This window comes from Eumetopias jubatus, unplaced genomic scaffold, assembly GCF_037043125.1.
Source record: "Eumetopias jubatus isolate StellerSeaLion01/CBP00866 unplaced genomic scaffold, mEumJub1_p1.0 scaffold_2, whole genome shotgun sequence".
NCBI classification, from domain to species: Eukaryota; Metazoa; Chordata; class Mammalia; order Carnivora; family Otariidae; genus Eumetopias; species Eumetopias jubatus.
Genome location: NW_028274808.1, coordinates 71455491 through 71483025, shown reverse-complemented (window position 1 = coordinate 71483025; position 27535 = coordinate 71455491). Strand labels below are relative to the sequence as shown.

At 34.9% G+C, this 27535-nt stretch overlaps 1 pseudogene; it reads left to right on the top strand.

Annotated features, from left to right (window-relative positions):
- The first annotated feature begins 13339 nt into the window (after positions 1-13339).
- On the top strand, positions 13340-26987 carry LOC114210127 (large ribosomal subunit protein eL6 pseudogene; annotated as a pseudogene).
- Positions 26988-27535: the final 548 nt, after the last annotated feature.

The following is a 27535-nucleotide window of genomic DNA, read 5'->3' as shown; positions in this document are numbered from 1 at the left end:
ACCCAAAAGACTCCACCCCAAAACTGCTAGAACTCATACAGGAATTCAGTAAAGTAGCAGGATATAAAATAAATGCACAGAAATCAGTGGCATTCCTATACACCAACAACAAGACAGAAGAGAGACAAATCAAGGAGTCGATCCCATTTACAATTGCACCCAGAACCATAAGATACCTAGGAATAAATTTAACCACAGAGGCAAAGGATCTGTACTCAGAAAACTATGAAATACTCATGAAAGAAATCGAAGAAGACACAAAGAAATGGAAAAACATTCCATGCTCATGGATTGGAAGAACAAACATTGTGAAGATGTCAGTGCTACCTAGAGCAATCTACACATTCAATGCAATCCTCATCAAAATACCATCCACCTTTTTCAAAGAAATGGAACAAATAATCCTAAAATTTGTATGGAACCAGAAGAGACCCCGAATAGCCAGAGGAATGTCGAAAAAGAAAAGCAAAGCTGGCGGCATCACAATTCCGGACTTCCAGCTCTATTACAAAGCTGTCATCATCAAGACAGTATGGTACTAGCACAAAAACAGACACATAGATCAATGGAACAGAATACAGAGCCCAGAAATGGACCCTCAACTCTATGGTCAACTCATTTTGACAAAGCAGGAAAGAATGTCCAATGGAAAAAAGACAGTCTCTTCAACAAATGGTGTTGGGAAAATTGGACAGCCACATGCAGAAGAATGAAACTGGACGATTTCCTGACACCACACACAAAAATAGACTCCAAATGGTTGAAAGACCTAAACGTGAGACAGGAGTCCATCAAAATCCTAAAGGAGAACACAGGCAGCAACCTCTTCCACCTCAGCTACAGCAACTTCTTCCTAGAAACATCGCCAAAGACAAGGGAAGCGAGGGCAAAAATGAACTATTGGGATTTCATCAAGATAAAAAGGTTTTGCACAGCAAAAGAAACAGTCCACAAAACCAAAAGCCAACCGACAGAATGGGAGAAAATATTTGCAAATAACATATCAGATAAAGGGCTAGTATCCAAAATCTATAAAGAACTTATCCAGCTCAACACCCAAAGAACAAATAATCCAATCAAGAAATGGGCAGAACACATGAACAAACATTTTTCCAAAGAAGACATCCAAATGGCCAACAGACACATGAAAAAGTGCTCCACATCGCTCGGCATCAGGGAAATCCAAATCAAAACCTCAATGAGATACCACCTCACACCCGTCAGAATGGCTAAAATTAACAAGTCAGGAAACAACAGATGTTGGTGGGGATGTGGAGAAAGGGAAACCCTCGTACACTGTTGGTGGGAATGCAAGCTGGTGCAACCACTGTGGAAAACAGTATGGAGGTTCCTCAAACAGTTGAAAATAGAGCTACCATACAATCCAGCAATTGCACTACTGGGTATTTACCCCAAAGATACAAATGTAGGGATCCGAAGGGGTACATGCACCCCAATGTTTATAGCAGCAATGTCCACAATAGCCAAACTGTGGAAAAAGCCAAGATGTCCATCGACAGATGAATGGATAAAGAAGAAGTGGTATATATACACAATGGAATATTATGCAGCCATAAAAAGGAATGAGATCTTGCCATTTGCAACGACATGGATGGAACCAGAGGGTGTTATGCTGAGTGAAATAAGTCAATCAGAGAAAGACATGTATCATATGACCTCACTGATATGAGGAATTCTTAATCTCAGGAAACAAACTGAGGGTTGCTGGAGTGATGGGGGATGGGAGGGATGGGGTGGCTGGGTGATAGATATTGGGGAGGGTATGTGCTATGGTGAGCACTGTGAATTGTACAGGACTGATGAATCATGGATCTGTACTTCTGAAACAAATAATGCAATATATTTTAAGGAAAAAAAAGAAGAAGATAGCAGGAGGGGAAGAATGAAGGGGAGTAAGTCGGAGGGGGAGACGAACCATTAGAGATGATGGACTCTGAAAAACAAACTGAGGGTTCTAGAGGGGAGGGGGGGTGGGGGGGTGGGTTAGCCTGGTGATGGGTATTAAAGAAGGCACATTCTGCGTGGAGCACTGGGTATTTTGCACAAACAATGAATCATGGAACACTACATCAAAAACTAACGATGTAATATATGGTGATTAACATAACAATAAAAATTATAAAAAAAAGATATGACACTAAATGCAATGTGATATCCTGGATTAGATCCTGGAATACACACACACACACACTCACACACACACAGGAAGACATCAGTGGAAAAATTAGTGAAATCCAAATAAAGTATGCACTTATTTAATAATAATCTATCAATGCCAATTTTTAATTGTGACCAATGTGCCATGTACTGTAAGATGATAACATCTAGGGGAAACAACGTGAGGGGGAGATGGGGAACTTTGTACACTTTCTTTGAAAACTTTCTCTAAATCTGAAATTCCAAAATAAAAAAGTTTCCTAAAAAATTCTATAGGCCATTGTTTTTGATGCACATATAAAAGTTTTCTGTTTAAGTGTGCATTTGGCTGTCTAACATGGAAATTAAAACGTCTGTTGCAATACAAAATAGGATGATGGTGGAGAATCTTAATTTTGCTCATGAGGCAGGAAATGGCTACACTTTCACCTTGTGACTTCAGGCCATTTAGAATGTGTGTCAAAGGCTGCAGGTTGTACTCAAGCAGGCATTCTTCCTTGTATATAATAGTTGGCCTGGTATTTAGCTGGGAGCATGGCTTCTCAGAATAAGGAAATGCATACTTCAGGTTCCCTTGCAATAGGAAGTGTTAGGAATGTAAGTGGTATTGGTGTATATGATTTCCAACATGTCCTTAAAAGTAAGGGTACATTCTCTTTTGTCGTCCTCTCCTTTCTGTTGGCTGGATTGTAGACTGGGGAACGAGAGCTCAGGAAGTTATATTGGACCATGATGTGGAAGCTACATGTTAAAAATGGCTGGTAAAAAAAAAGGTCTTCGGCTCCTTGAGACTGTCAGAAACCATCCCAGCCCTAATCTTCCAAACTGCAGATTTGATTTTTGTATGAGGGAAATAAATTTCTGTCTTGTGTAAGTATTGTAATTTGGATTTTCTGTTTCTCACAACTGAAATTAATTACAAATAATATGAACTGCACTTTATTTTCTTTAAATATAATATTTTGGGAGTACTTAATATTTACAAATCTTAACGCTTTCTGGAAAATGTGACTGACTTCTAACATGTTCTTAAAATATTTTAATCATAAGCATTAAAAATACTTTTCTCATTTGGTTTTATGAAAATCTCTTACTAATACTTTATTCTAATGCAAACTTGAAATACATTTTGTTTAAACTTTTCTAACCACATTCTATACCATCTGTATGTCTCCTGCGTGTACAAACACACATACATTACATACCAAATGTCCAAATCCATTTGCCTAACCTCCTGCTGTACTCTTTTGTATAAATAAGAATAACATTTTCTTGAATATAAAGTACTAATCAAAAGATTCATAAGCTTGGCAAATTAGGGCTGACCCTAGCTGATTTCCACTCATTGCTCGAGATATTTATCTTTATAACAACATCCTGAGCAGCATCTTATTTGTTCTACACATGATTTTATATGAAAATCTTAAGCTGATGTTGGAAATAATTTCAAAAGTGAATTTCTGTCTTTTCATTTCAGGCCCGAATGAAGTTATGGAAATCTTTTGTGGACTCTGGCCAATTAATGTTCCACTGGCTACTTTTCCCCACATTTTTCATTCCTGTTCTACATTGTATGCTCCGGGAGTCATATAGAACTCCTATTTTTTCCTCTCTGGAAGAGTGCATACTGGGAGAAACATCAGTAGTTCTCTCTATTTCCACAACTACATACATGAAGGGACTTCATGTGTACAAGGATCCCTCATGGATGAATCCAGGGTTATGTATGGTGCTTCTCCACTCCTTTCTCTCTGGAAAATATATCAGCACATGAATGAGAATGGTACATGTTAGAGAGAGAATTTTTCATCTGCTCTAATTTATTTTTTAAGTGACTTTTTGCATGCTTAGGTATTGTAAATGTTAATGACAGCAAATTTCTTGTGACATAAATGTGACTTGTAATACCTTGGGTGAAAAATGCTGATATGTGGTGCCTGACTGTCCTCTCTATAAATGAAGGTGCGCTTTAAAGGTGATCATTGACTCCAGGAGCACAGTGGTCTCAGGGCAGGTGGGGGAAAAATAAAGGTGATCATTGACAAGATCTCTATTTCAGGCAGATGTTAAAACCATCTAATTCAAATTTATCAATTCATAGCACTGCACAGATATATGCATGGCACTGGGCAAGACCGTTCCTTCTTTCCTCTTTCTTTCTTTCTTCCTTCCTTCCTTCCTTTTCTCTTTCTTTCTTTCTTTCTTTCTTTCTTTTTTTCTTTCTTTCTTTCTTTCTTTCTTTCTTTCTTTCTTTCTTTCTTTCTTTCTCTCTCTCTCTCTTTCTTTCTTTCTTTCTTTCTTTCTTTCTTTCTTTCTTTCTTTCTTTTTCTTTTTCTTTCTTTCTCTTTCTTTCTTTCCCTCCTTCCTCCCTTCCTCCTTCCTTCCTTCCTTCCTATATTCTTTTGTCTATAGTCCTTCTTTCCTTCTTATATTCTTTACTTTAAAAATAAATATTGAAAGCCCACTTTATGCAGTGGCCTAGGTGACTGAGAGATAAAGCAGAAAAAATTCACTGACATTTTGAAATGCAGAAAATTAAAAAAAAATTAATGCAATAAGTGAAGTGTGCATTACTTAAAACAATGAAGGCTAAAGGAAAAAGGGAAAAAATGGAACCTCTAAATATAGATAATTGCATCTTTTTTGCTTAGCAGGTTTATGGTAAGTGAAGGAATATATTATTTAAAGTATGATTTTATACAAATGCTTATAGTTAATATTCATTTTAGCCATATTTTTGATTACCTAATTATTTAAATTGACTTTTAAATAAGTAAATCTTTATTGAACAAATACTTATTTGATGTCACCATTTTTTAAATAGCCTAAAATTTCAAGCTATAATTCTAAAAAAGTTATGGGTCTTTTCAGGGGTTATTATAGTAACAGGACAAAAAATAATAACTTTTTGAAAGTAAGATTATTTTTTAGAGCTATTTAAGAATCACAACAAAATTGAGAGGAAGATACATAATTTCCTACATACCCCTTGTCCCCAAACACACATAGCTTTCCCCAGGATCAATATTTCCCACCAGAGTAGTACATTTATTACAAATGAAGAACCTACACTGTCACATTATAATCACCCAAAGTCCATAGTTTATATTACTATTCACTCTTGATGTTGTTTATTCTACCATCTTTATGGTACCATACGGTTTTTTCACTACCCTGACAATCCTCTGTGCTCCACCTATCAGTCTCGCTTCCACTCAATACCTTTCAATCAATGATCATTGATCTTTTTACTATTTTCATAGTATTGCCTTTTCTAGAATGTTATGTAGTTGGAATGATATGGTATGTAGACCTTCCTTTTCTCTTCTCTTTTCTTTTCTTTGTCTTTCTTTTCCTTCCTTCCTTCTTTCCTTCCATCCTTTCTTTCTTCTCTTTCTCTCTCTTTTTAGTGCTGAATAATATTCTATAGTCTGGATGTACCACAGCTTATTAATCCACTCATCTACTAAAGGACATTGTGGTTGCTTCCATGTTTTGGCAATTATGACTAAAGCTGCTCTAAACATTTGTGCAGGGTTTTGTGTAGACACAAGTTTTCAACTCCTACGGGTGAATATACAAGAGGCATGAGTGTTAATCGTATGGTAAGAGTATGTTTAGTTTTATAAGAAATTGCCAAAATGTCTTTCAAAGTGGGAGTACCATTTTGTATTCCACCAGCAATAAATTAGAGTTCCCTTTGCTCCAAATCTTCATAGCATTTGATATTGTCAGTGTTCCAGATTCTGGCTAATCTAATAGGTGTATAGTAGTATCCCACCATTGTTTTAATGGCACAATGACATATGATGTGAAACATCTTTTCATATGCTTATTTGCAATTAGTATATCTTTTTTGGTGAGGTGCCTGTTAAGTTTTTAACTTCAATGAAGTATAGCTTATTCACTATTTCTTTCAAGTATCATGACTTTGGTGTTATATCTAAAAAGTTGTTGCCATAACCAAGCTTATCTGGGTTTTCTCCTATGTTATATTCTAGGAATTTTATAGATTTGCATTTTACATTTAAGTGGGTGATCCTTTTTGAGTTAATTTTGGTGAGGTGTATATTGTCTGTGTTCATTATTCATTTCTTTTTCCTTTCTTTTCTTTTTTCTTTTCTTTTCTTTTCTTTTTTTTCTTTTCTTTCTTCCTTCCTTTCCTTTCCTTTCCTTTTTCCTTTCCTTTCCTTTCCTTTCCTTTTTCCTTTCCTTTCCTTTCCTTTCCTTTCTTTTCCTTCCTTCCTTCCCTCCCTTCCCCTCCTTTCTTCCATCCTTCTTTCCTTCCTTCCTACTTTTCTCTCTCTTTCTTTCTTGCTTTCTTCCTTCATGTGGATGTCCAGTTATTCTAGCACCATCTGTTGAAAGGACTATCTTTGCTCTATTGTATCTCCTTTGTTTTTGTTAAAGATCAGTTGACTACATGTATGTGGATCTATTTCTGGCTCTCTATTCTGTTCCATTGATCTATTTGCCTTTTCTTTTACCAGTACCATACTTTTTTGATTACTGTGGTTTTATACCAACTTTGTTCTTCAATATTGTGTTGGCTGTTCTAGATCTTTTGCCTCTACATAAGCTTTAGAATCAATGTGTCGATGGCAATAAAATAACTTGCTGGGATATTGATTAAAATTACATTGAAGTATAATTAAGTTAGGAAGAAGTGACATCTTGAAACTATTGCGTCTTCTTATCAAAGAACATGAAATATCTCTTCATCTACTTGTTTGTTCTTTGATTCTGTTCATCAGAGTTTGTAGCTTCCTTCATATAGATCTTTTATTTATTTTGTTAAATTTATAACTAAGTGTGTCATTTTGAAGGATGTTAATGTAAATAGTACTCTGTTTTTCTAATCTCAAATTCCACTTGTTCATTACTGGTATATAAGAAAGTGATTGATTTTTGTTTATTAACTTTGTTTCCTAAAAACTTGCTATAATCATTCATTAGTTCTAAGATGTTCCTGTAGATTCTTTCAGATTTTCTACATAGATGATCATATCTTCTGCAAACAAAGATAGTTTGTTTCTTCGTATCCAATCTGTGTAACCTGTACTTCCTTTTCCTGTCTCATTGCAATAGCTAGAACTCCCCACTCAGTGTTGAAAGGGAGTGGTGAGAAGGGATATCTTTGCTTTGTTCCTGAAACTCGAAAGGATAGCTTTGAGTTTCTCACCAATAAGTATCATAATACCGATCCTCAAGCTTTCAGGAGTAAAGAATGATTTTGATTACAAATCAATTATCCTTGCATTTGCAGAATCATATTTAGGTGAAAAACTCTATCTCAACAGTGACATGTTTAAAAAGAAAAAAAATAATATCTCTCAACAAATCACAGAAAGTTAAATTTGGGTCACAACCAGTAACTGCTGATACTAAAATTGAGTCTAAAACACAAAGCAATGGGGCACCTGGGTAGCTCAGTTGGTTAAGCATCTGCCTTCAGGTCAGGTCATGATCCCAGGGTCCTGGGATCAAGTCCTGCATCATGCTCCCTGCTCAGTGGGGAGCCTGCTTCTCCTTCTCCTGCTCCCCCTGCTTGTGCTCTCCCTCTCTTTGTCAAATAAATAAAGAAAATCTTTAAAAATAAATAAATAAATAAAACAAAACACAGAGTAGAGGTGCTACAAAAGGGAGACTCAGACTAAGTTCCACGAAGAAAAGAATCATCACTTGTATTCACTGATATAAAGCCTAGAATGTATCATATACCATACAGCCTAGAATAAATACTCACTGAATGTGTTAATGAACAAATAAGTGTTTAGGAAGGTAAAATAACAATTCTGCTTTCTTTTTCACTTTTAGAGCAACTCTTCACAAGAAAGAACTCCTTCCCAGAGAAGCACAGTCATGTTGACTAAAGTGGTGTGGGACAGAATCACTCCTGAAGGCCATGGCTACTTAGTTTCTTAGGAAAATTAATATGCAAAAAGACAACAGTAAGCAGTTTTTCAAAATTCCATTAATTCACAAAAGTTAATTAGCCAGAATTAAAATTCTGAAGACTGTGTTCACATATCATATTTTGGATATTGTAGAAAGATAATTTCTGACTGAGCCAAAGGGACCTGGGAAAGGGACAGAGGCTTTGTGACAGGAATAGTTATGAGGCAATGTTGGATATTCCAGACCTGCAGTAGAAGCTTAGACTATTGCTGCCTACCCATGCTAGTATCATTTCTGAAGAGCAAAGTTACTACCGGTGTCCAGAAACAGGATTATGTTCCTATCATATTATGTTTCCATGTGAAATGCTATTTCCACTATACATGGGAAGCAACACCATGTTAAAAGAGAATCATTTGCATATACAATTAAACATTAATCATTTACACAATAATTAACTTTGTAAAATTAACTGAAATTATTGAAACCAAATTATATTTGCTTTGTTTACACCAGAAAATAAATATTAACAAGGAGATAACATATATTACATTACATAAGTGACAAAACATAAGAATCAATATAATTATATTTAGTATAGCTTAGTAGATCTTCAAGATTAAAGTTGATTTCTACTTATTTTTTTCTCTGTGAGATTGCATATGGGTTCAAATTTCCAAAGTTCACAAAGTCAGGATACTCATCCCCTTCTGTGGGACTCCATACTGAAACTGTAAAACAATAACAAACATTACATTAACTAAAGAATATTTTAATAAAGGTTTAAAAAAGAAAAAAAGATTTAACCAGAGGGAAGGGGAGTGGGGGGGTTGGGTTAAACAGGTGATGGAGACTAAGGAGTGCACTTCTCCTGATGAGCACTAATTGATATATGAAATTGTTGAATCACTTTATTATACACCTGAAACTAATGTAACACTATAAAAATAAAATAATGAAAGAAGATTTAAGTTATGCATTTCAAGTTAACAGTATTACTGGAATTGAGAAAATGGGGGATCAAAATGGACAAGAATTCTCAATAAAGTTTTATAGACTTCTTATCAATAAAAACTGACAGAATTTCCACTTAACGAACATTTTATGGCATTGATATATTTTTATTTAAGACCTGTATTTAATTTCTATCAACCAAATGTGGACTTCAAACTCTTTATTTTTTTATAAGTAAACTTTTGACTGAAATTAATCTTCATGATTCTTTAATTATAAAGATCTGATAGAATCTCACATGTGTTATTACAGTGGGGCTTGCAAATATGCAAATATTAAGAATGTATATGTACTCTGTGATCAATTACTTGATTCAATACCATTAATTTAGCGCTTCTATGGCAGTAGTTTGAGCATGATATCAGTAAACTCATCTGGAATACTACTCAGTAGGTGTCAAGCCTCTGGTCTGGGTACTCTCGTTAATTTTCAGATTGTATGTTTCACATAAAAAGAATACTAAAGGTTTTTAAAATGTATATTATACTTTAAAATACACTTAGTTTTTATTACTAACCCTCAAAACTTATTACAGTCAGAGGAATCTTCATTAAGTAAACATCATTTTTTCCAGAAGATTGACATTGCACTTAAACATTCTCATGTTTTCCAAAATATCTCTTAAAATTTTTGCTCTTCAGAGGCTTTTAGCTATTTATAAATGTTCGCTGATCATCCAAATAAGAAGCAATAGGAAAACAAAGAATTTCAGAGGAGATTTAGAGCAGAAGCTGAAAATATGTTAGGAAACAAAATATCAATACATGTAGTCCCAAAATTTAGGGTCACTAGATAAAAAATGGAGACAGGTCACATTTTTATCCAGTAAAACGGAGAAATGGATTCAACATGTGAATTGACTAAATTCACAGATCATGTTGATTTCAGATAATTATTTTTAAGATCTTTGGGTATGAAATAAATAGCCTTTGAGATTTGTGTTTATCTATTTTTATTGCTTTTTAAACAATAGTTTGAGCATTTGTCAAAGAAATGCAGTTGAGGTCTTTTAGACAAAAAATAAATTGGCAGCTCCATTATATTCACATGTATTGTTCATCCACCCAACTGTACCTTTAAACATGTGTTAGGAAGTTGGCTACCTGCATTGTCTTAACACTAGATAAAGTGAGGTCCTGTACAAGTAGTAAGGAAAGTTTTATTCCATATAGACAATTTTACCTAATACTTAATGAATCAGTAAATTTAATTCAAGATATCCTTCCATGCAAAATAAACTGGATGCCTGATATTTTGGAGACGTTTATAGATTTCAGTGATTTATTTTGTGCTGACAGAAGATATTCAATGCATAAATTCATGAGAATGAAACATGTGCTGTGAATATAATTCTCCGAAATTTCAAGGATTTTAGAGTACAGAAATACAGTCTCTTCATTAGCCTGAGGTTTCATATTAGGGCCAGCGAAACTGCCTCCAAGCCAGGGTTTTAAACCCTGGCTATATGCTATATGCTAGACTCTTAGAATTTTAAAGTACCTAATACCTCTTACCAGGCTGCAACACAGAGGAATTACATGTAAATCTATGGAGACAGATTTTTAAGCATGATCATATATGTATTTTAAGTACTTTAGGTGCAACCCGGATGGCTGAACAATGGGCTGAAGCCACAGCCTTCTCTAAGACTTGCCTTCACATGAAGCAGTGATTTCCCATGCAGGATGATTTTGCCCCCAGAAGACACTGGGCAGAATCTGAAAACATTTTTGGTTGTACAGTTTAAGGGTATTGTTGAGAAATCTTGAGATAGGAGTCACTAGTGACTCATGTGCTGGGAGACCAAAACCCAAATTCATGTATCTAAAATCATTTTTAAAGTACCTTCTATTTATCTTCTAATTCTAAAACCTCTAAGCAACAATAGGACAAAGGGACTTTTCTCTTTCTTTTCAACTTTAGTTTTCTGTTTCTTCTGCTGTTTATCTTCCCTACAGCCAGCCAGTTTGAAAGTGGACAGAGAGCATAAAAAGTTCAGGCAATTCCTCTTCCCTCTCTTCCTCCCTCCCTTTCTCCCTCTCTTGCAGGCACCTTCCTTCCTTCCTTCCTTCCTTCCTTCCTTCCTTCCTTGTTTTTGCATATTTAACCCTTTCATATGTTGCCAAAGCAATTTTATTATGTTAAATAATAACTATAGTTTAAAGAAAGAAACCTATCAAACCAATAGGCCATGGCAGAAACAGCTGAATTCATACTGTTCAACTGATCACCTGACCCATATATCCTTATGGCAATGTTGCATAGGTGGTCAAGGAAAGAATAACCTTTCATAGGAAGGCCCATTTTTGACACCACAATAAAAAGTCACCTAAATTATGAAAAATGTACTAATGTGCTTTTATTTACATAATAAATTTGTCAGAAAGAGATAAATTATAAACTGCTTTTTTCAGGCAGCTTGAGGTGGGAGATGACAGAAGCTGGTTAAAGATAACGTATTGGAGCTTGAAAGAGGGTGAGGTTAGAGAGAGGTAGACATCCTTTACTTGGTGGGAAAGAATTGTGCTCTCTGAATGTCTTGAATGAAGACAGTATAAGGAAGGGCAGAAAGGTTGAGAATACGACTTTGGTGAGGGGACAAATTTTATGTTAAAAAACTTAACAGTAGGTCTATACACAAAGGGCAAAACGCAAATCAAAAGTTTTACAATTATCTGATGTTTTGATTAATACATAGAAGTCAAGCCAAATGAATGTATTTCTTCTGTCGTTAGAGATTTTTTTTTGGCAGGGAAGATAAGGGTAGCTTAAATTCTTTAGATATTATTTTATCCTTATCATAGGATAGTTGAATTTTTTAAACTGAGAGTTTTTTCTTCTTCAGGAGGAACTGTTCCATAAATAGGTGTAAATTTGGTGTGTCCATGAAGGAGAGGAGTTCAGTATCTTCCTATGTCACCATCTGGAACCAGAGCTCTCTAAAGCCCCAGTGTTTTTTTGCTTAAAATAATATGACTCCAGCTTCCTTTAATAAAGAGAATTGTAGATTTGACATCCACAGTATTCACTGGAAACTCTAAATAATCTGTGATTCCAGAAATGTTATGAGGACCTGTAGTTGGACAGGAACTAAGCAAAGTCCAAGACTGGAACAAGGATTTGCAGGCATTCAGCTATCCGTAGGCTTACACCTCTTCAGGGAACACATTTTCATTGGTCTATGTTGCTCATATACTTGGGCTACAATTTTTTTCTTAAATATCTTTGTTTCTGCATAATAATCGCTCGATTCTCATGACTATGTTTTTGCCTTGGTGTTCTGGTTCAAAAGCTTTCCTGAGGCTGGAGATCTGTCCTGACCTCCAACCCCCCAATAGCCCTTGCCAGTCCCTTGTTCCAATACCACAGTTCTGGTCCTCAAAACTACCAGCTGAGTAATGTAAGGTACATGCAATGATTGATAGTAATGAACTCAAGCTCTCCAAGTGAGTAAGTGAGTTAGTGAGTGAGTGAGTGAGTGAGTGAGTGAGTGAGTAAGGGAAAACACAACATGAAGAAAACATTTGGTAAACTTGTCAGTGAGTTTGACCCAAAACTAAGTCTTTTCTAGATCATAAGAGAACAAGTCAGCTTTCATCATTTTGATCCTGCATGCAAAAAACAGAAATGAAATATTTGCAGTGATGTGAGCTGGCTTTGAAATCAGCAGACCTTGGCTCACACCATTCACCAAATTGGCACATTCATTGGAAATGATGTTCAAAGCAGCTTACAGTAGGAATGGGAAAAGCAGCTTTTGCTTCTCTGCAAAAAAATATACAACAGCACTTCCTTTGGAATTCACATTCATGCTTGACATTCTAAGCATGTACATGTGCAGAAAGATTAAGGCATTTTATATTCAAATTTAATTAATTCATTCATTTTTAGGCAACTAAGGTATTTGTAACAACAGGTGCTGATTGATCTAATGACAAGTGTACTTACCTCATGTTTACCCATGGAGTGTCCAGTTTCACTGTGAAGTACTTCTGTGTAGAGACTCAAATTAAATTAAATTAAATTAAATTAAATTAAATCCCGGTATTTTAGGGTTTGGGGGTGGTTTACTAATAAGATGCTGGTAGAGTATATATAGACCTGCAAAGATGAGGTTGGTCTTTGGTGCAGGGGCTCTCCCATTCAGCCTTTTATTCTCTCCAATTGTCACTAGTCCAGATCTTGCAGAGACCCCTGTAGTGCTGACCAGTTAAAAAACATGGTCTCAAGCTCTTTTCCATCTTGCAAGATGGTGGGTGAAAAAGCTGAGATGCCGATATTAACGAGAAGAAACCTGAAGCCAAGAAAGCTGATGCTGGTGGCAAGGTTGTTCTAGAAGGCTAAAACTCAGAAGAGAGGGGAAACCCATGGCAGCCGAAGCCCTGTCCTAGTCAGAAGGAAATGGCAGATATTCCTGATCGGCTCTGGATTCAGAAAGACCGTGTACAAGAGGAAATACTGAGCAGCTAAAACCAGGGTTGAAAAGCAAAAGGAAAAGGTTCTTGGCTACTATCAGGAAACCAGTTGTTGGTGACAAGAATGGTGGTACCCAAGTAGTTAAAATTCGCAAAATGCCTGGGTATTATCCTACTGAAGGCGTGCCTCAGGAAGCTGTTGAGCCACAGCAAAAAACCCTGTCAGTCAGCATGTGAGCAAGCTGTAAGCTAGCATCATTCCTGGCACCATTTTGATCATCCTCACTGAGTGCCAAAGAGGCAAGAGGGTGGTTTTCCTGAAGAAACTGAGCAGTGGCTTGCTACTTGTAACCAGATCTCTGGTCCTCAATTGAGTTCCTCTGTGTAGAACACACCAGAAATTTGTGATTGCCGCTTGCACCAAAATCGGTATCAGCAATGTGAAAAATCCCACAACGTCTCACTGAAGCTTACTTCAAGAAGAAGAAGCTGTGTACACCCAAACACCAGGAAGGTGAGGTCTTTGTCACAGGGAAAGAGAAATAGGAGATTACAGAGCAGTGCAAAGTTAATCTGAAAGCTGTGGACTCGAAAATTCTTCCGGCAATCAAAGCTGTTCCTCAGCTTCAGGGCTACCTCTGCTCTGTGTTTTCTTTCACAAATGGAGTTTATCCTTCACAAGTTGGTGTTCTAAATAACAGTTCCTTTAAAAACAAAAATCATGGTCTCAAAAAAAAAAAAAAGAAAAGAAAGGAAAGGAAAGGAAAGGGATGAAAAGAAAGGAAAAGAAAAGAAAAAAAGGAAAAGAAAAACACATATGGACATTAGAACAGCGAAATTCTGGAAATACTCCTTCTATAGTCATTCTCAAAAAATGCATATTTAAAGATGAGAATTCCAAGTTAATATGGGGACAAACTTCAGGGGGAAAAATAGAGACAGTTCACAATACTGCCACATTCCTTATGTATTTAGTGTTCAATGTTGGAAAGAGAATTTCATATACTTTATTGTAGTCTTTAACCTACAATTAACAGAACAATTAAGTAGTGTAGAAACTATGCTTGCAGGACACATCCATCATATTTAAAACTGTTATATAATTTCATAATTTGATACATTTCTCTTGACAAAAATGTCATTTACCAGATAATCTCTTGCATAATATTTATTGTCCCTAAAGATGTTGGTAAATAAGTGGGTTAGATTTAAAGTCTATTTGACCTCACACTTCTGTGGGTAAACTGTAAGAGCTGTCATGGCTTGCGCCTAACATTTCTCCATGAATAAATGTTAGAGATGGGAACAAGCACAAACAGGGTTAAGTTCAGAAGAAATAAGCACAAAGGAAATCATGTGGAAGAAAAACAAAGACCACAAATACCAGGTGGGACAAATCTGCCTTTGTGTAAATATTTTTGGACAAATTTAGAAATGGTCATACTTGACCACAGGATAAGGGTGAATCAGGACAGTGGGCCACAACTAATAAAAACAAGTGTGAAACAATGACCTGTGAATGGGGAAAAAACTGAGCTGTTACCCTTTTTGATTAGCCCACTCTTCACCAAAAGTAATAAATTCCATTGGTCTGGGGAAGGAAGTTTAATATAACCAGTACTTTTAAATGTCAGGGTCAATTTCTGTTTTCTGCAACTAAGAAATATAGAAATAAATGAATGAAAATAAAAATTGTACCAAATCATTCTTCATATCTAGTAACTCAAGCTTAATAATTGCATATTCCAACCTTCTATTCCTATTTTAATTACATAAATGGCTTTTGGTGTTCTCTTTTTTTCTTATGTCGATTTTCATTTTATATTCTTTTTGAAGTGTATCTATTTATGCTTTTTTCAACTGTGTAACTAATCAATTTTGTATATTATTTTTGCTCTAATCTCTGCTGTGTCTTTGGAATTATATATGCATACATACTTATGAAAATATATTTGACATATATATTTCTACATGAATACGTATTAGAGAAAGAAGCGAGTAGAAACAAGATTAAGTTCATATTGTAATTCTAAATAATTTAATTTTCCTCTCCCTACTGTTTCTTGTCAATGTCAGGTTTTTAAGCTGTAAGATAGTTTCTCTATTTTTAATTTATTTATGTGTTTTTAATGCATTTATTCACTTATGTCTATCTTAATTTTTTAAAATTTTCTTCTGTTTATTCCAATAGGATCACTCAGTTCTTTGTGTCACTTGTTCTTATTTTAATACATGTATGTACAATTATAAATTTCCCTGTAAGTACTGTTTTGGTTGTATCTGTCAAATTTTGACATGTAGTAGGTTTGTTTTCATTAAAGTCTAAAGTGTTTCATAAATTTCTCTTTACACAAATTACATTTGATAGTTTTTTATTGTACAGACCATAAGCCATCTTTACAGCTATACTTGGTGATTAACTTCTAAATATTTTTGCTTAGCTTTTACTCACTCCATCTATCATTATATGAAAGAAATATTTTTGACTGTACAGATATTTTCTTCACCCAAGTTCTATAAAGCTTTGCTTAATAATTTTGAAATAACATTGCAAGATTAATATTTTTTTATATTATGAAAAATAATGATAATATATTTGTCAGTTTTTTCATCATTATATCTTCTGGATCTGTTGTTTGGATTTTGTTTTTGTCTTTTGACCTATGTGTCAGTCACATTTTAGTTATGAAAAGACATTGCATTTGATGTATTTCAAGATAGAATAATGTTAGAAACTCGACACCTGGCATATCTCACATATCCATTTATCTTGAAGAATTCTGGACTTATTTTTTGTGCTGGACTACCTCATCCAAGATTATTTTCCAAGAGAGTTTTTATACGAGTTTAAAATTTCTGAAACTCTGTGTGCTGAAATTCTTTTTTTGTCTTCACTTTTAAATGGAAGTTACGTGGGATTAAAAAAATATCTTAACTCGAGTTTCTTTTCCTTCAGCCCTGTGAAAATATTTATTCTCCTACTCACTCAACTATTGCTAATGAGAAAATTGAAATAAATCTGTATCTTGTTTCTTTATGGATGGTTGGCTTTTTCTTTCAGAAAGCTTTTATCTTTTAAATCTTTAGTTTTAATATTATGTGTCTATATGTAGAAATTTTAAATCTGTTTTGTATGGCAGCATCGGAAGCCTTTCAATCTGACTTCACTTTTCTTTAAGTAGGAGAAACTCTGAGCCGATGTTCAGTGAGTCCATTTCCTTAAATATTTTATTTTCTGCCACTCTTTTTTTTTTTTAGGATTTTTTATGTATTTATTTGAGAGAGAGAGAAAGAGTGCATGAGCAGGGGGGAGGGGCAGAGGGAGAGGGAGAAGCAGGCTTCCCACTGAGCAGGGAGCCCGATGCTGGCTAGCTCCACCCCAGGACCCTGAGACCATGACTTGAGTGAGCTCAAGGCAGACGCTTAACCGACTGAACCACCTAGGCATCCCTCTTTCCTGCCACTCTTACTTTTGTGTGGGGTCTCTTAATTTAGAGATCACAACACTTCTGTTTTATCTTATCACCCACACTTTTGTTTACTTTCCTTTAATATTTCTCTTTGTGGCTTTCCAATGGTTTCTGAAAGATACTAACCCAATATTTTTTAATTTTATTTTATTATGTTATGTTAATCACCATACATTACATCATTAGTTTTTGACGTAGCGTTCCATGATTCACTGTTCGTGTATAACACCCAGTGCTCCATGCAGAACATGCTCTCTTTAATACCCATCACCAGGCTAACCCATCCCCCAGCCCCTCCCCTCTAGAACTCTCAGTTGGTTTCTCAGAGTCCATAGTCTCTCATTAACCCAATATTCTCATGCTTAAATTTATTTTGTGCCCTATGCTGACTATTCTTCAATCCATCCACTAAATTTGTATTTCAGCCGCAATATTTCTCAGAGACTATATTTACAGTTGGCCTTTCTTCATGACTGCTTCTTTCTTAGTTTTACACATATGCTCCTTCACCTCTTTGACAATATTTTTTAGGCTAATTCTAAACTTTTGCTCTCTCTCTTTATTAATTTTGCTTTGTCTGGGATAGTCTACCCAGTTTTTCCTTCTCTAAAATTGTGTAGTGCTCAAAGTTTGATTATTACACTATGTGAGAAAATATTGTCTCAAATATTCCATCAGGTACCTTGGCTCTTAATTTAGACTTGATGGAGGAAGTGATGACTAAGAACATTGTGATTATGTAATGCATCATCCAAGTCAGGACATTTTTGAATGAGAAAGAGTGTGTTAAAATAATTAAAATCAGGGGCCCTGGGTGGCTCAGTTGGTTAAGTGGCTGCTTTCAGCTCAGGTCATGATCAGAGGGTCCTGGGATCGAGCCCCCAGTCAGGCTTCCCTGCTCAGCAAGGGGTCTACTTCTCCCTCTCTCTCACTCATTCTCTCTCTCTCTCTCTCAAACAAGTTAATAAAATCTTTTAAAAATAATTAAAATCATACAATATTATTAAATAGTTCTTTATTGATGACATGTTTTATTTTACCATGGATCTTCAAATAGTTTTTTTTTTTTAAGATTTTATTTATTTGACAAAGAGAGACACAGTGAGAGAGGAAATACAAGCAGGGGGAGTGGGAGAGGGAGAAGCAGGCTTTCCACCAAGCAGGGAGCCCGACGCGGGGCTCGATCCCAGGACCCTGGGACCATAACCTGAGCCGAAGGCAGACGCTTAACAACTGAGCCACCCAGGTGCCCCTCAAATAGTTCTTTTCACAAATTATTTTCAAAGATAAGATTCTTTCAAAACTAAAACTGCCTACATTAAATTTTGAAAATGGGTTCATTTTTATTGCTTATTTGAACATTAATTTAAAAATACCATAAGCAGAATTGCAGAATCATTATTCTTGATGTGTGTGTTTATAATATATATAATATATAATATATAATATTTATATATATAAATTACTTATATATATAAATCAAATGTCTTTAATACAATGGAACTGATACTTATCTGGGAATATATTTTTAAAATATGCTTTATTTATTTTTATATTTTTATAAAACTTATGTAATCTTCAAACTTTTATTTTATTTAAAAAATTCAAAATAATTGCCTTCAATTGATCTTTCTTCTGCAGGTCATAATAGTTTTTATGACAATATTATTGATTATATTCCTTATGCTGTACTTTTTATATGACTGCCTATTCAGGTCATAATATTGTTAATTGAATAAAGTCTCTCAACAGATGTTGAAACACCCAATAAGCTCAGAGGAAATAATATTAAATGGAGAAGGTGAGTGAGGGGATGGGGTACCTGGCTGATGGATATTAAGGAAGGCATAGGATGTGATGAGCACTGGGTGTTATATTCAATGATAAATTATTGAATACCAAAAAAGGAAAAATTTAAAAAACATTAAATGAAGAAGATATTTAATTCTAATTTTTTATATTAAAAATGTTTAAATACTTTGTCCCATCATTTTTTGCCTCCATATTTCTTCAACAAATATTTTTATGAGTCAAAATTTATAAAATAAGTTTTTGAAGTTTAATACTATTTGGAATGTTTAGGGAAATATAGATGCTGGAAATCAGAATCCCATTCAAATGCATTCTATTTATCAGTATAGAATATAAACTTGGCCGATAAATATAGGAAATCCAAGAGATTCTTCCCACAATATGAAGTATTCCAAATCACAATAATAAAATTTCAAACTTATACTTGTAAATAGTTCAGCCTCTCATAGATTAATTTGTTCATCTTTTTTCTTATTTTTTAAAGGAATACATTTTAATATCTTTTGTTTTGAAAGCTTTCTTTTCAATAATTATGAGACAAAACCACTTCCAATATTTAATTGATAATAAGTAGCAAAGACAGCATCGACTGCTGTGGCACAGGCATTTTTGTATTAATAACAGCTTCATCACCTAATTTTTGGAGTTTATTTGCTGTGCATATACAGAAATGTTTGCAAATTTTCACAACCTGCTTATATTTAGATTGATAGAGTACTGCGGTTTGTATGGCAAAATTATGAGCTTTGTGTGCATCACTGTCAATTCCAAGTACATTCCTATTCCAATGTTTTCTTAATTCAGCAAGTATAATGCTTGTGTCATGATGTTGTGCTTTCAGGAAATTAGTATTCTTATCGCTGCAAATAAAAATTTAATTTTCAAGGTGGAAGCCCTGACTCAACTTAATATACCATTCAAATTTTCAAAGACTCAATTTAGTAGCTTGGATTAAAACCTCAAACAATTATCGTAAATAACTATTTTTCTCTATTTGAAGCATCATACGATAATATAAAATTGGAATCTTTTAAGTGTTTAAAAATCTTTTGCTAACGAAGCCAATTCATTGCCCACTACCCCTTCACTTTTTACAAATGCATAAAATACTTGGAATAAAATCTGAGTGGAATTTAGAACAGCCAATTGTTTTAAGTGACGCCATGCTTTACAGAGTGGTATGCAAATGAAGATGTCTCACCTATCACGGTATTAATGTAACTACTAAAGTTTGAAGTAAGTGCTGATGTTTTTTCAGCAGTTATTTTTTGTTCGTTTGTTTGTTTTTGGTTTTGCATGTGGCTAGTGACTTAATCCTGATGAGAGATATTAAATAAGACACAAGCCCTGTGTCAGGCTGGGTGTGGAGCCTGTTTAAGGTTCTCTCTGTCCCTCTCCCTTGCTCCCTCCCCCCCCCCACTCTCTTAAAAAATGATAGTTGAAATCATAGAAATGGTTGAATTACCCTTTAATTTCTATAACATCACTCTATCTTTCTTTAATATCATATTCCTGAATTGTGCATGTGGGGCTTTGCACTATGAAAACCTCCCTATGACATCCCCAATATCATGAATTTCCCCTGATGATCAAAAGAAACATAAGACAGCAATGCTTAGAAACTTGGATCCTACATACAGCCCACACCAGCCCTCTCTTTATTATATTTAAATCATATTGCCACTATATTTTCTTTTTAAAAGTATGTAATTATTTTAGGAGTAAGATATTTATTTTTTAATGGAAGTTGCATTTAGAAAGAAATCATTAAAAATAGTCTAGTCCATGTAAAGCAGGTTGAATCACTTTTCATTGAACTGATTACTAATTCCTTGGTCAAGCTTAATAAATCTTTCAAAGATGAATTTTTATTGACCAGAACTATGTTTAAAGATAGAGTTCATAAGACATTCATAATTAATAACAAAATTTATAGCTTCCTATTAGTTACCAAAATACATCTGGTACAGAAATTAAAGATTGAGGAAATAAACCATTTTTTTCAGGCTTCAGAAAATTAAAAAAAAAAACTAGCATAATACTTCAAAACCCTGGGAGTTCTTTTAATTTTAACCTGAGTTATTTGGCTAAATACCTGTTTTCAGCCCCCCATAAATTAGAGAACTTCTAATGTCCAAAATATATTAAGCTGTATCATACTAATCTTTATAATACTATTAAAGACCCACACAAGTTCCTCACGCAAGATATGCAAGAATACAGAGAGTTTTGGAGAATGGCTCACACATACGCAACAAAAAATCATTTGACAGAGATAGAACTTTCAAGACAACTAGCTTTTAACCTTTGAAATATTTCTTGTACTCTAATTCACATGTTCATGTATTGATTTATTTAAAAATGAACAAAACCAGTAATTGTAGAATGCTGTGCTTTAAGAAAGGTGCAGCCAGAGCAATTTTTGACATTGACACAAAATTTCAAAAAAGGTTGAAACTAAGGTGCCTGGTTAAGCCTCCTACTCTTGATTTCCTCTTGGGTCATGATCTCAGGGTTGTGAGATCGAGCCTCCAGTCAGGCTCTGCTCTGGGCATGGAGCCTGCTTTAGGATTCTCTCTCTCTCCCTCTGCCCCTCCTCCCACATTCCCCCCAACTTCTCCAAAAAAAAAAAAAAATTGAAACTGAAGCAAACCAAATATGACTAAGCTTCACATACAAAAATCATTTCAACCATGAGGCAACAGCTAAATTATATGTAATTAACTGTTTTAGAGAGCCCTTATTGAAGTATATGTTTCAAATTATCTTCTACCTTTCAGTGCCCTATCAATGTATAAATGAAATGGATAGATGTACAGAGTTTAAGTATCTTTTAATGCTTATAGCATCCATGAAGGCGCTGTTTTTGCCCTATCAAACATTCTACATAAACAGGGTTTGTTCATTTTTAACAATGGCAATACTGTTACAAGCGGAAGTATTATTGCCCAATGAAGATTACTGACCTGCCCCAAGAAGAGGGTATGTTTTGTTTTTCCAATTGAGTTGATGAATTTGGAAATGTGCATCTATATTCTGTATCTTGTTTGTCCTCCTGCGAGCAGACTTGTGTGTAAGAGTTCCTTATGAAAGTTAGAAGTGAAATATGCGGCGATGGCAAAGAGCCAAACTCGCCAGCCCACAGGGAGATCAAACCTGGGATCTGGGCTTCATTAGCACCATGCTCAAAGCAAGTGGGTTAATCATCCACAGACTAACTGGGTCCAGACTGCATTAGTTAACTTGTTTTTAAGTTTTTCCTAGTTTAATATCATATACAGATAAGCAATTAATAAATGCTTTCCTATTACAAAGCATTTAAATCCAGTATTTAATAGTAAATATTTATAAATTTTATTATTCTCAAACTTGTGTGTTTTTAATTTTCCACATGTTAATAATCTAAAAACTATTTTAAATATTTAAATGTAGATGTTTTCATTGCTTGCAAACTCCTTGACATAAATAAAGAAATTTACTATTAGTTTCATAAACAGAAGAAGGGATAAATGACCATTACTATGAAAAATTGACAAAACGATGTTGCCCACCCCCTGTTACACCACTTCCCATTGAAAGTATTTTTAGGACACACACAGTCATAAAATCCTACACAATCACTAGGAAGATAGTAACCCAACACTATCACTAGGTAGATCATCTAATTTTATGATGAGGAAAACTAACACAATTGAACAAAGAAGAAAGTTCATTTGAGGGAAGAAAATGACTTTATGTGTTTAAGTATGTATGTATGTATGTATTTTTAGGAATATTATAAAAAAATCCATGAGGTGAGAAATGAAAAGCCTTAAAAGGAAAGAATTGGAATAAGGCTCAAAATTTTCAATAAATGTACAGGATTTCTTGGTAGGGAGAGGAATCTAGCAAGTAGGGAGGATTGTAGAGTAAGGAATGGAAAAATTGAGGACTTTTTAACAGCAGGATAGTATAATGGGAAATTTTCAGCCAATGGTTTTCTGGTGTAATAATGCAAGTTCCAGTGGACCAAGGTTCAGCAAAGAAAATGCTCTGGCCCAGGACACTGAAACCTCAGCAAGCAATGCATAGATACAGGGACTGTGCAAGATTTCTTCCTGGTTGCATGGCAACAGGGCCATCCATTAACCAACAGCTCTGATTTCTGTTACTTTACTTCTTTTTCTTGGTTCTTGGATCTTGAGATTACCCATAGATCCATAGATTCTGTAAACTAATGGCTACCTAATAAATTCATTTTTTGCTTTGGTTATTTGACTAATACAGCTTTGGCAGAATTAAACGAAAAGCCACAAAAGAGTGTAGAAAGCAGTCATTGTGCAAAAGCAGAAAATTGGAGCTATTGAAAAGTGAGGCCTTGGGAACTCATACATACCTCAAGAGGACCAGGACTGACACACCACCTGGTATGGTGTAACCCTGGTACAGTCCTGCTGGTCATTTGCAGCCAGGACCACTGTGATAAGGCTGTGCCACACTGTGATTGTTCAGTGCCTATACCCTGCCACTTGTTGGTCCTTTACATGTCACTGCTGAATAGGACGTTAGATTTCCCTAGTGTGTGGGATAGAACTATCCAAAATGACAGAGTGTCTCGAACTATTATATAGACTACCTGCATAAGGTAAGAAATTGTACTCATTTCATTCCATTCATCTAAGAAGAAAATATTTTATACATTTATATTTAAAATGAAAATAAGGCAACAGTACAGATGAACATGGACTCATGTCAGTGACTGTTATTAACTATAATTAATATCTTCATATCTTCAATTATGTATGGGTATGTTTACATCAACTTGATGACCTCTTAAGAGCTTTATACACCTTCATTACTGGCTCTTGTATATTTGCTTTGAGTCAGACTGAAGAAGCAGAAAGCTTTGGGGAATAGTAACCATCCTCAATCATTCTACCAAATCCTTGAAGAAATGAATGTCCTTGTATCACTAAAAACAATCATATCTGATTCTTGGTAGCAATAATGAGAATTCCTGGCTGGCAGTGGCTGGAAAAAAACTTCACAAATGTGGAACTAAGAATTCCTCTATTTATTCCCCATTGGCAAAGGGACCCTTCCAGGGGAAAAGCTGCATCTAAAACTAGAGTCAGCTATGCTTGTCTTCACTCAGCTACTGGTTTCATGAGTTCTTTGAGGCACTCTTTCTCCTTGGTACAACTGTTTGATTGACAACTACAGAAAATAGTATGATTTTGCCATATATTTGTCTGCAAACATTGCATTCTTATCATTGCAAACAGTTCTGTAAAATGAAAACATTTTCTTTCATTCAGAGCTGTTTTTGTGTGCAGAGATCTATTAATATCCCTTTCAAAACCTTTCCTCAGTTTGAGACGATTTTTTGGGAGTGAAGCACTTTTTTTTTTCTTCTTCATTTTGAACTGGAAGTTTTGTGTTCTGATGATACTTGCTGGTTCCCAAACCTAAAGAAAATCACAGGGAATAAAATAAAACCCTCTTCCTTTGATGTCTATCCAAGAGCATGGAAAAACTATCACTTCTTTCACCTACAATTCCTTTAATTTTGTCCCTCAACTGCTAAGAGATGAAAATTAAAGCATTCAGGGTCTAAAATAGAACCAAAAGCATAATAAAAAACCAAAAGAAGCATTCAGAGAAATAGTTTTTAAGATTTCATCATGGTAATGAAAATAAGAATAATTTTGTGTCTCAAAAAATATAGTGCAATAAAGAACAGATATAGTTTTTTTTTTTTTATAATTCAGACCACAGTACTTTAGCTTGTCATATATTTTAAGATTTCCTGATAATTCCTGATTATAGTTTTAATTTTGTGTCATAAAATTAGAAATATAGTAAGTCCCAACTTACTTCAGGATATACGTTCCATTTCTCCTGAAATGACAGAATGTTCTTAATTCTGCCAAGGTTAGAATATCTTAATTTAAACAATAATCAGGGGCTCTTGGGTGGCTTAGTTGGTTGAGCATCCCACTCTTGGTTTCGGTTCATGTCATGATCTCAGGGTCTTAAGATCAAGCCCTGGGTTGGGCTCCCACTCAGTGTGGAGTCTACTTGAGATTCTCTCCTTCCATCTCCCTCTGTCCATCCCCACACTCAGGGGCATGCCCTCTCTCTATTAAATAAATAAATAAATAAATAAATAAATAAATAAATAATCAAAATGGCATTATAATAATACATGTTTGTCTAGGTGGAGAAAGATTATATAATCCGTAATGCCAGAAATGAAGTGTGCCAGATGATAACACCACTCCCTATAAATCCCATTTTTCCTTATTCTTTTACAACAAGCCATTTTGCTTATGAATAAAAATAATATTTGCAGAATATTATTTATGGTAATCTGTGGTTCTTATTGATCATCAGAGCATTTACATACAATGTTTTTTTGAAACATTTTAGAGGAATCATGTTAAATTTGTAAAATATAGAGAAATGTGTCAATCTGTTGTGTGGAATTATAAAACGTGTGTTCTCTGGTAGCCTCACTACCGCTGTGTTCTAGTTCTGTGTTTTTTGCACCTCAGATTCTAGAATTTTTGAATAGGAAATCTTTTTTTTTTCCCATCCAAAATGGTTATTGCAAAGGACAAATAAACCAATGGACATAAAATTTTGACTAAGACATATTTCTCATACATAGTGTTATATTTTGTTTTTTACTATCCTTTTTATTAGTAAAACATAGATGTTATTGAACACAAATGAATTTTAAGATTGATATTAAATAATGTACGTCTGTGGACGTTTTCCTTGCCCTCATTATAGAATGTTTGGGGAGCGCTATAACTACTCTAGCATCTGTCTCAATGTTTCTCAAATTGTGATCCTTACAACACCCCTGTCTGACATACAGGCCTCCTTATACATCAACATACATTAGTTTATGGATACCTAAACTAGAGCAAGGTCTGGAGCTCCACTCTAGAATCAGACAATGTGCTAAACATAGAATGTATATTTTTACAAAACTCTTTCAAACCTTGGAAAATGAAAAAAGTTTGTGAACATCTATCCATTAATCCTATACCACTTAACAAATCCCTTTTTTCAAAAATACGTTTTACTTAATAACAACCAGAAATGGAATAGTTAAAAGTGCCTGGAAAGCAATGTCTAATGTGGACCTTTTATATAGTTCAGCAAAATTTTTATTTTGTTACACATGCATATATTATTCACATTTTTGTTAATAATCAAATCAAAACATTTACATGAACTAAAACTATTTTGATATTAAACTTTGACTGAATATATGTTATAAAATTGTATTGTAAGGAAAAATAGTCTTTCAGTATAATAACACTTACTGCATAAACATATTTACAATAATCTTGGTTATTTAGGCCTTTGAAAATAAAAAAAATTAGATTTTGTTGTTTATGAGTCAGTGATGAATAGAGTAAGTCTGTTATATATAATATTCTTGCTTTGATTTGAATAAAGCACATGCTGTCGAGTTCCCAGTTGCAGTTAAGACAGAGTGATCATATGCCAGCATATCTTTCTTACTGATTTCAATTAGCAATAATTGTGCCTCTGAAAACACTGGGCAACAGAATACAGAAAGCAACTATCACAAGACACTGAAAAAGTAATTAGGATAGAACTCAAAGAATGAGTTCTATCAAATTACGATCAAAACTCAAAGAATGAGAATGGTATCCTCTGTAAATCTGTTACTCAACAAAAACAATCAAAATGTTGACAATATTTCAAAATCTACTTTTTCAGAACTCTGGGTATTAAATGAGTTTTGGGGGAAAAAAAAAAAACCCAACAACAGAGGAGCATTTACTCAAGAGAAGCTGCTGAACCTCAGGGCAAACAGCAGGATTTATAGCTTTTCTTTTCTTTTTTTTTAAAGGATTTATTTATTTATTTTAAAGAGAGAGAGCACACGCCTGCACGTGAGCATGGGGGAGGGAGAGGCCGAGGGTGAGGGAGAGAGAAAATCCTCAAGCAGACTCCCCACTGAGTGCAGAGCCTGATGCAGGGCTCGGCGCAGGGCTCGATGCCAGGACCCTGAGATCATGACCTGAGCCGAAATCAAGAGTCAGCCGCTTAACCAACTGAGTTACCCAGGTGTCCCGAATTTGTAGCATTTTAACTTAGTTTATTCCCATCTCTCTTTCCCCAGCTCCACAGTAGTCTTCGAAGCCAGCAGTCTCGTCAGCATAGTAGCTGTTAACATAGCCTGGCCACCACCAGAAGGGAAAGAATGAGACTGGAGACCTGAAAAATTCCCAGTCTCCGAACAGTGTCACTATTCAGTAGGCCTTTCAGATCTCTGGAAAAAGTGGTCTTGCTGAACAGGGGAAGCCCTATCCCAAGGATTTGTTCCCCCAAATCAACAGCACTTGTTTAACACAGCATTTTTTTGAAGTGTAGGCTAGTCCGGGCAAACAAGCATCTGGCAAACCTGTAGAAAGTTCTCTGGAATGAGATATCCATAGAGAACTTTGAAAGCTCTGATGTATACCTGGAAAACTAGAAAGTCACATGCATGTACAGGACTGTGGATATGCCCACAAAATGCCTAAGATGACTCTAGTCTCCCATCCCTGGGTGACCTTGAGGCCCTGCACAAGTAAGAAGTTAAGGCTAAGACAGAGTTGTAAACTTCCTGAGCATTGAACTTTATAGCCAACACACACACACACACACACACACACACACACACACAGGCCCTCAGGAAAGTTTGGAAGACTTAACAGTTTTAAGGCATTTGAGGAAATC